This window comes from Cryptomeria japonica, chromosome 2, assembly GCF_030272615.1.
Source record: "Cryptomeria japonica chromosome 2, Sugi_1.0, whole genome shotgun sequence".
NCBI classification, from domain to species: Eukaryota; Viridiplantae; Streptophyta; class Pinopsida; order Cupressales; family Cupressaceae; genus Cryptomeria; species Cryptomeria japonica.
The window spans coordinates 473909823-473919926 of NC_081406.1; positions in this window are offsets into that span (position 1 = coordinate 473909823).

Below are 10104 nucleotides of genomic sequence, written 5' to 3' on the forward strand. Positions count from 1 at the left end.
CAAAGAAGGTCAAATTTTCCATGACAAGGTATGCCTCTTGATCCACTTTCTTTTTCTAGTTATAGTAGAAATTCCTATGCACAAAATAATCAATGGCAATCTCCATATGCTCAAAATTTTAGAAATTATCAAAATTGGTATAATCCTCAAGACCAGGGGCAGAATTTTGCCAATCAAACTCTATAGTGGCAGTAGCCACAAGGAAATTGGTCTCAACCTCATGGACCATGGCAACAATTCCAAGGGAATTGGCAACCTGCCCCTTAATTGAGAGGAGGTCAGCCATGGACAAATCAGTCATCTGGTTATCAACAACCTTAGCAATAGCCACAAAAACCTGCTATAATGCCTCCTCCTACTGCCAATACTATTCCACCTAAACCTACACAACTGCCCACTCAACCCATGCCAAATCCTAATAGCAAGCCTCAACAACAACAACAACAAGTTTATTCAGCTGATCCTAATCAATACCCAGCTTATTCTCTTTCTATAAGTGATATTCACCTTAGATCTGGGACAACTTTACCTAACTTGTCCCCTCCAGTTATAAATGAGATACAAAAGGAAAAGGAAATATCTAGCCCAACAACCCAAATACCACAAAATCAACAAATACCCCCATTTCCTCAGAGGTTGCAAGCTAAGGAGATTTTATAGGAAGAGGAAGTAAATTTTAATATCATAGATCAGCTGAAACACAAATGTGTTAGAATTCCATTGTTTCAAGCTATTAAGGATGTCCCTATTTATGGTAAAGCAATTAAGGAGGCTTGTTTAAAGAAGCCTGGCATAAAGAAAAATGATCCACAAACAGCGCATGTAATGGGTCAATTGGTTGATATTATGTTAGGAAAGGTTTCAATTTCTTAAATATACTGATCCTGGTAGTCCTATTGTGAAAATAGTCATCAATGACACTCAGATAAATAATGCTTTAATAGATTTGGGAGCATCCATTAATGTAATGACAAGAGATATTATGCAAAAACTTGACATAACCAGTCTCAGGCCTACACCTACAGTCCTACAGCTTGCTGATAGTTCCATGCTTCAGCCTGATGGTATGATTGAAGATGTAGTTGTTACTTTGGATTCCTAGGAATATCCTGCAAATTTTATGATCCTGTCTACTAAAGCCACATTGGGAGGATATCTGATTATTTTGGGGAGACCTTGGCTTGCTACAATTGATGCATATATTGGATGCTGGTTAGGGGATATGACTATTTTTGATGGAAATAGTACCGAAACTTTGACTCTTTATTCTCTTGCTTAGCCCCAACTTGATTAACAATAAGCCGTTTGGCCTAACATGGGAGAAGAATTTGAGGAAGGAGTCAACTCTGTTAATCATCTTATGATGATTAATACAAAATCATTCATACAACTTCAGGATGATGATTCAATCCTCTATAAAATTCTGGCAAATCAGTTAAAACAAAAGCAACAGTCACAGGAGTTAACATCAAATATTACAACATCAGATTTTCCTACAACCACTGATATATTGCATACCCTATTGCCGTAGGAAGTCTGCACTTCTCATCTTTCTGAGGCATCTCATGTTGATCTTACTGTCAAAGTGGAAGTTGATCTAAATAGATATTTGAATATCAACAATAAACTCATAAAGACTTAAAGAATAACATTGGTTGAGTTGCTTAAATGTCATCAACACTCTTTTGCGTGGGATTACAAAGACATGCATGTAATTGATCCGACAATTTGTACCCACTGTATTTATATAAAAGAGGACTGTAGACCACTTAGACAGCCACAGAGAATAATTAATCCTGCATTAAGAGAGATAGTTAAAGAGGAATTACAAAAATTATTAAATGCTAGATTTATCTATCCTATATCAGATAGTCAATGGGTGTCACCTCTAGTCATATTTCCAAAGAAAGGAGGTAAATGGCAGGTATGTGTGAATTACAAAGCTTTGAACTTAGCAAATAGAAAGAATCATTTTCCATTACCATTTATGGTTCAATATTAGATTCCTTGGCAGGGAAGCGGTACTTTTCATTCCTTGATGGATTCAGTGGCTACAACCAGATTCAAATTGCTCCTGAGGATTAGGAAAATAATACATTTACTTGTCCTTGGGGAACATATGCATATTATGTTCTTCCTTTTGGGTTATGTAATGCTCTAGCTACTTTTCAAAGAGCAGTAATAAGCATATTTTCATATATTTCCCATAACAACATGAAGATCTATATGGATGATTTTACCACTTATGGTTCAGAATTTGAAGAGGCATTGAAGAATCTGAAGAAAGTTTTGCAGCGGTGTGAAGACTACAATTTATCATTGAACAGTGAAAAGTGTGTTATGATGATGCAGGAAGGCATAGTTCTTGGTCATCATATTTCTATAACTGGAATACAAGTTGACCCAGCCAAAATAGAAGTCATTCAAAACCCCCCTGCACCTATAAAGAAAAAGGATGTCAGAAGTTTCCTTGGTCATGCTGGATATTATAGAAGGTTTATCAAGGATTAGAACAAAATTGCAGGACCTTTATATTGTCTTTTGACCAAGGATATGTAATTTAATTGGAATTCCTCATGCCAAGAAGCTTTCTTGAAGCTCAAACATGCATTGACTCAAGCACCAGTGCTCAAGGGTCCGAACTGGTCATTACCTTTTTATATTCATATAGATGCATCAGATTATGTCATAGGAGCAATTTTGGGACAAAAGGTTGACAATTTGGATAATGCCATTTATTTCATCAACAAAAACATGCAGAGACCTGAGCTTAATTATACTGTCACCAAAAAGGAGATGTTAGCAGTTATATATGCACTTAACAAATTCAAGAATAATATCACATGATATCAAATATATGTGCACACTAATCATACAACAATCAGATATCTCATGAACAAACCTTCAATTATAGGAAGATTGGCTCGCTGGTTACTAATGATGCAAGAATTCAACATTACAGTTGTTGATAAACTGGGTAAATCCAATATAGTTGCAGATTATCTTTCTAGGCTTCAATTGCAGGATGATCCTGTAACCATAGATGATGCTTTCCCAGATGAACATTTGTTCCTGCTAAAAGCACACACTCCCTGGTATGCCGATATTGCAAATTATTTAGCTGCTAATAAGATGCCCACTCATTTTTCTCCTAAAGAAAGAAGATTGTTAGTTGATAAAAGCTTTAATTTCTCATGGATTGCTGATTGTTTATTTTATACTGGACCTGACCAAGTCATGGGAAGATGTGTCAAAGAAGATGGAACATATGATATCCTTCATGCATGTCATGATGAGCCATGTGGAGGACATTTTGTTACTAAAAGAACAACACTTAAAATACTTGGCACAAGATATTATTGGCCAACATTGTATAAGGATGCAACACAATATACTAGAAAATGTGACAGATGCCAGCGAATGGGTATGCCTACTAGATCTTATGAAATTGGTTGAACCATTTGATAAATGGGGATTAGATTTTGTTGGGCCGATTGATCCTCCTTCAAATGGGAAATCTTATATTCTAGTATGCACTGATTATGTCACAAAAAGGGTGGAAGTACAAGCTATGACACATGCAAGAGATAATAAAGTAGCTAAATTCCTCTATGAGGAAATATTTACTAGATATGGAGTTCCAAGAGAGATTGTTTCAGATCAAGGACCACAGTTTACTTTCACATTACTTGCAACATTGGTTAATGAATATAATATCAGACACAAGAAGTCTACTCCATATCATTCACAAGCAAATGGTCAAGTAGAAGTTACAAACATGGATTTAGAAGCCATTCTTACCAAGGCAGTAGCTCTTCATAAGAAAGATTAGTCAAATAGACTTCCTGAAGCCATTTGGGCATACAGAACAACATGGAAGACACCAATTGGTTTTACACCTTTTGAAAAGGTGTATGGAAAAACAACAATGATGCCCATTGAGTTTGAGCATAAAACTCTTAGAACAGCTCTGCAATTAAATATGACTCTATCAGAAGAAAAAAAGAGACCACATCTTGTAATTGAATGCTTTGGATGAGCTGAGGATGTGGGTTGTCCAACATACAGAGCTTATTCAACATCAACGAACTAAATGGCATGATAAGTATATAAAGGAGAGGAAATTTAAATCTGGCGATTGGGCATTGCTATATGATTCTAGATATAAGGATACTATGGGGAATTCATAGACAAGATCATTGGGCCCATATGAAATATATGAAGTTTTCTATAAATGGAGCAGTTCGCTTGACCACAATAGACCCAGTCAGATTCCTATTTCTAGTCAATGGTCATCGACTACACCTGTATCATAAGCCTACAACTAAAGAACAGTTCTACTACAATTTGCTAGCCAAGATCAAACAACAGTTCCTGTAGAAACTGGAGAAGTTCCTTCATCATCTGACAGATACTCTCCTGCCATAGTTCTTGCAGCAACTGGAGAAGACATTATAGACGCGGTTCCTACAACTTCTATAGGGAGTGTTCTTGGTCATTAGCCTTAAATTCTTCATGAATGCTTTCATAATAATTATTTCCATGCTTTATGGAAATATCATTCTTCGATAATAATTTTTTCGTACACATCATCCCATTTCATATCTCTGTCTATCACTTCATTCATTTCACGTCATCTCATTTCACCCTTTTAATAGCTAACTGTTTCATGCAACATTAATTAGTATGACTGCAGGTATGTTTATTATTTATTTTTTCTTAATTATGCATTTATTATTTCACTATGATTATTGCCTATTTTGATTTGCATAATCCACGTACCCTTCCCTCTGTCCTTTTTCGCATGTGTGGACACATGTCATCTTAAGTTGGGGGGGGGGGTGTTTTATGGTCCGATTTCCAAGTTGAGTAATTGTTCATCCTTGTCAGTAATTTGTTTTAATTTGCCTAACATGATTTTTGAATAAGACATTTTGTGGCATGAGTGAGTAGTTCATCCCACCGCCGAAATTAATGAAAGGTACTGGAAGTAAGTAAAGTATTTCGGAACATGTATTTTTTAGTTTTGCAAGTTATTTCAGTCCTTCATTCTACTATGGAAATTGTTTTGAGAGCCGAGTTAGTCATGGGAGGAGCTCCTATCCGCCATGAACCAGTAATTCATGACATGTTGCTGCAGGATATCTAGTGTGAGTATTACTTCTGTATGTATGGGTGGATTGACTATTTTATAAAAATAACAGATTTCAATAAAGAAATTTCCTATGAATTCATGCGTACATACAATAAAGGAGAGGCCTTTGTCAGGGGGTTAAGAGTCATTACCATAGAGAAACAGATAACTGAAGTCACTGGGTTGCTGTAGGAGGGGGAACTGTTTCTTGAGTCGAAGGATGTGAGAAGCGCTAGGGTAGAGTTTACTCACCCAACAGATGGACCCCTAAGTGTGGACAAGCAGGGAACTAGATGGATATCTCTTCCAGCAGAATGGCCCCAGGTGGCATTGTATCTGATGAAATATATTACCTATGATGGAAGGTACTCAAATTTGCATTCGGTCCATTTTAAATTACTTAGTCATTTACAACATGGCCGAAGGGTGAATGTTCCCAATTTTTTGTATCATCTTATTTCCATAAGTGCAAAGGAAACACAGAAGGGTGGAAATCATTATGTGTCATCATGGATTGATTAAATTTTTGGCAAAACATTCTCTCAGAGATGTCTCTTAGATGGCATGGGGGCATTCAAAGATATCTTGCAATTTAGGGAGGAAAATGCTCCTACAACAGAAGAAATAGCAGCCCAAGAGGAAGATATCGGAGAACCCTCATCTCCTAGGGTTTCTGCAGCAAATGAACCTCCTATTTCCAATGAAGCCTTGCTATTGTAGAGGAAATGGTAATTGAACCAAATATTGAGTGGCCCTCCACTCATTTTCAAAGTGGAGCGACATATTCTAGAAGAAAAGGGAAAGAAATAGAAAAAAATGATGCAGAGGAAGAAACCATACAGAAGCCTCAAGCAGCGCATGTTTCTCCTATAGCTAAAAGGTGCAAGGTAAAAGAAAATTCTCCTGTAACAACACCTTCTACAACCACTCTAAAAATGTATTCGAGAAGGAGTCGGCGAGGTAAACAAAAAACTCAAGCAACATGGGATGTGATTGAAGTCATTTCCATGGAAACGTTGGAAGAAGGGCACGAAAGTCAAATAGAGATTCAACCATAGGAAGAAAATGGAGCCGACAGACTATCAAATTTGGCACTTGTAGCAGAACAGTTTGAAGAATCGGTTGAAGAAATCTCACGCCCTTAGGTAACAGCTCACAGATCCCCTTCATCTCTCACTAGTTTATCTATTGCACTTACATTTTATAGACAATGGGAGATAGAAAGGGCTAGGTTACAAGTAATTATCGATAAACAACATAAAGAGATTGAAAAGAGGGATAATCAGATTTTGGAATTGCAAGCTAAAGTAGAAACAATTACCAATATGGTTCCTGAATTGATGCAATGTAGGGCTCCTCTGAGGGTTTACGCTTTATATTTAAAAGAGTAGTATTTATGTTTCAAGCTAAACCACATTGTTAGGGATCTTAGTCCTTCTCTAGATACCCCACATGAATTTTATAATGTTTATCAAAACTCTCTTGCATAATTATGTGAATTTTATTTGCATAATTATGCTGTGACTTTTGACAATGAATGTAATTCCTTACTATATATTGGTGACATTCAATTAAAAGCATTAATGTCATGGATACAAAATGAAATCAGTATGGGGACTCAGGCTAAAACATACAAAAATTTGGAATTTGATTGTCCATTGCCACTCAGAGCTGAAGCCAAAAATCCACAACTTCTTTATTATGACTAACATAAATTGTTAACAAGACCTAATGTTAGGAGACAGGTTTTACCGATGAGAGAGGAAACATTCCAAGAATACGAACACTTGGTTGAAAATGAAAATACAATTGCAGTTGAATGTTTGGTTTAGCACTAGAATAATATCCCAAAAGACCTAAAGCAGGGTGAACCCCATTCACTGCCTAATTATCATGCAGCTACACAAAGAGTTCCCAAGTACATCTACTTGGGTAGGGCAAAGAGCAATAACTGGCTACCCTTTATATTTCAGCCGCCTATCCTTATGTGGCCATTAATGTGATGCAGGGTTACAGACAAACCATATGAAGAGGCCATAGAAGAAGCCATATGGGCTAGACTGGAAAAGATGAAGGGGTATTATTGGAACTTAGCTACAGGAGGAATAGGACATGGAACCATTGGCGACTTATGATTCAGTGCCCGGATAAGAAATTTTCCTCTTGCTGGAGGATCAACAAGACACTAAGTTGAGGGGAATGATGAGATGAGATATTAGCTCTTTTATTCCTATAATTGATAAGTTTTTGCCATGTTTTAATTTGTATAATGGGATAGTGTTTGATTCATATGATGTATTAAAGTTTGACTATGTGCATTCTAGATGATAACTAAACCCATTAAATCTTGTTTTGTTTTGACCAATTATTCTTGTTGCCATGCGGATTATCATAGGTGATATCATGTGCGAATGTTTAAGTGTGATGATTAATTAAAATATATATATGTGTGTGTGTGTGTGCACGCGCGTGCGCACTTGTATGTTATATCTTTTTAATTGTAGAATTAAATGAGATGCTGTAGAAGCGGTTATTGTGTCACGTCATAAAGGCAGCTGGATATATTCAAGGAGTGGTTAAATATTTAAAACAACAAAGAGAATAGTGTGCGTAAGAAGCAGAAAAGGAATAGCAAGGTGCACCAGACTCATTTATGTTTGTCTTCAGCAAACATCAATCTTGTAACACCGCCATGCTATATTCTTGGCTGCAGTTTAGCAGAGATCCACATTTCCTATGGATTAACTCCTTTTGTTTGCTGTCATAAATGTTTTCCGCTTCATTTCAATGGTGTGACCTAGATAGTAGGAAGTTCTTATAATTTTATTATAAATAAGAGCCTGTGCCTCTTCTTAGAGGTTAGAGACAGGGGGATTAGAAATAGAGTTGCATAGTATTTTTAGAATTAAAAGCATTTTCTTTCATTCTATGTGTTGTATCGACCTTTGAAAAACAATGAATAAAAATGATGCTATTCTGAGTATATAGAGTTATCTTTGAAGTATGGATACACTCATCCAAGGGGGTCCACTTGGTGAGTATTCTTGTGCATTCATTAGATTCAGTTTTCCTTTTTGCTGCGGTAAATGTTCTAGCGATTGTCTGTTCCTACAGCCACTAGAACTAGATCCTGTGATTGTTCCTGCAGCCAAAGCAGATAGAGTAATTCCTGTTTGTCAGCTCTGAACTTAGTTAACAGTTCTTTAATTAGAATTTTGTGTCAATGCTAAGCTTTCCTGTAGCCAGTCAGTTGTTATGATTCTTGCTTGTTTATTTCAAATAGGTTTAGTTGCTGTAGTAATGCAGAATAGCTATCGTAGGAACTTAGTGCATATATAGTGCAGACCCATTTCAAATATTACGTCCCTGGGTTGACAAATAAATGAACTTTAGTTGTAGAGATAATAACTTCATAGATTGAATGTCCGATCTTTGGGTTGAGACTTTAGCTCTAGTTATTTTTCCTATTGGTGAGGCAAACATAGTCTATGCATTGTCGCTATATGGGTAAGTGCACCAAGATGGTGAACGAAAAGGGGGTATAAATGAACACTTTTTTTTCTTTTTTCTTTTTTTCTGAAATCAGCTAAACCTAAACTTGGAGGAGCAATTTGAGGCTCGTCCACTCAAAATTTGAAGATATCCAAAGAACAAAGATTGTAGTACTCTAAATATAGTTTTCAAACTACCAAAGTTTTTCAAAATTGGATAAGATTAAGGGGTCCAAATATTTCACTCACACAAAAGTGTTCTTGTTTTTTTCAGCAAAACATAACTTAGTGTTTGATGTGGGTATAAAAAAAGTTATAGTTGTATTTATTAATGTGAAAAAAACCTTTGGCAGAAAGATAGTTAAGAGTGAGCACTAGAAGTTGTGTATTTTTTTGTAATTCTCTATTGAGTATTTTTTTTTTTACAATTTTTCAAAGTGGACGCATCTTGAAAAATTAGGTACCTGTTCATGCACGTCACATAACTTGCACCAAAATAATCGAAAATTTATTTTATTTTTTTAAAAAGTGTAAAGAATGAAGTTTAGAACAATAATATATATCTTTTTCCAATTTTGGACAAGTAGTTTAAAAGTTTTTTAAAAATGGTACACATCTATCTCTGAGAACTCTAGAGACATTGGTAAAAGAAATTCAAGATTAATATGTTATTCAAATTTTTTAAAAATTATATGGTTAGAAAGCTTAGAAGATGGGTGAAATTATGGAAGCAATTTTTTAAATACCCACTTGATAATGTGTAAACCTAATGACGATGAAGTTGAGAAACAAGATTGGAAGAAGAAAACATGTAAAAAGGAAGGAAATAAGGCTCCCAAGCCTAAGTACAAGGAAAAATGCGTATGAGGTTTTGTTCTCAATAATAACACGTATGTCATTTTGTTTCTATAATAATGCGTATGAGTTATGTTCTTTAAAATGTATATATGTTAACATAAAAAATATTCATATATAGTTTGATATAAGTATGTACATGCATATACTCATATATGTAGACGTATATATATTCATATATCTAAAAGTACCTATATTCATATATAAAGACATAAATATATTCATATATCTATATCTATCTATCTATGTCTCCCTCCTCTCTCTCTCTCTCTCATCACACTCTCTCACTCTATCTCCCCCTCTCCCTATTTATCTCTCCCTTGCTCTCCCTCTCTCCCCTTTTCTCTATCTCTGATCCTCTTTCTTGTCTTAACATCTCTCTCTCTCTCTCTCTCTCTCTCTCTCTCTCTCTCTCTCTCTCTCTCTCTCTCTCTCTCTCTCTAATCCTCTTTCTATTCTCAACCCCCCCCTCTCTCTCTCTCTTGTTGATATGTGTTGACATTGAAAAAACCCTAAAATAGTCAAATTTGTATGTTGCCCTAAAAAATGCATGTTATAAGTAGTTGGAATGAAAAAGACATTGTAATGGTGTTGTACTGATTTACTGGATAATAAGAAAATATT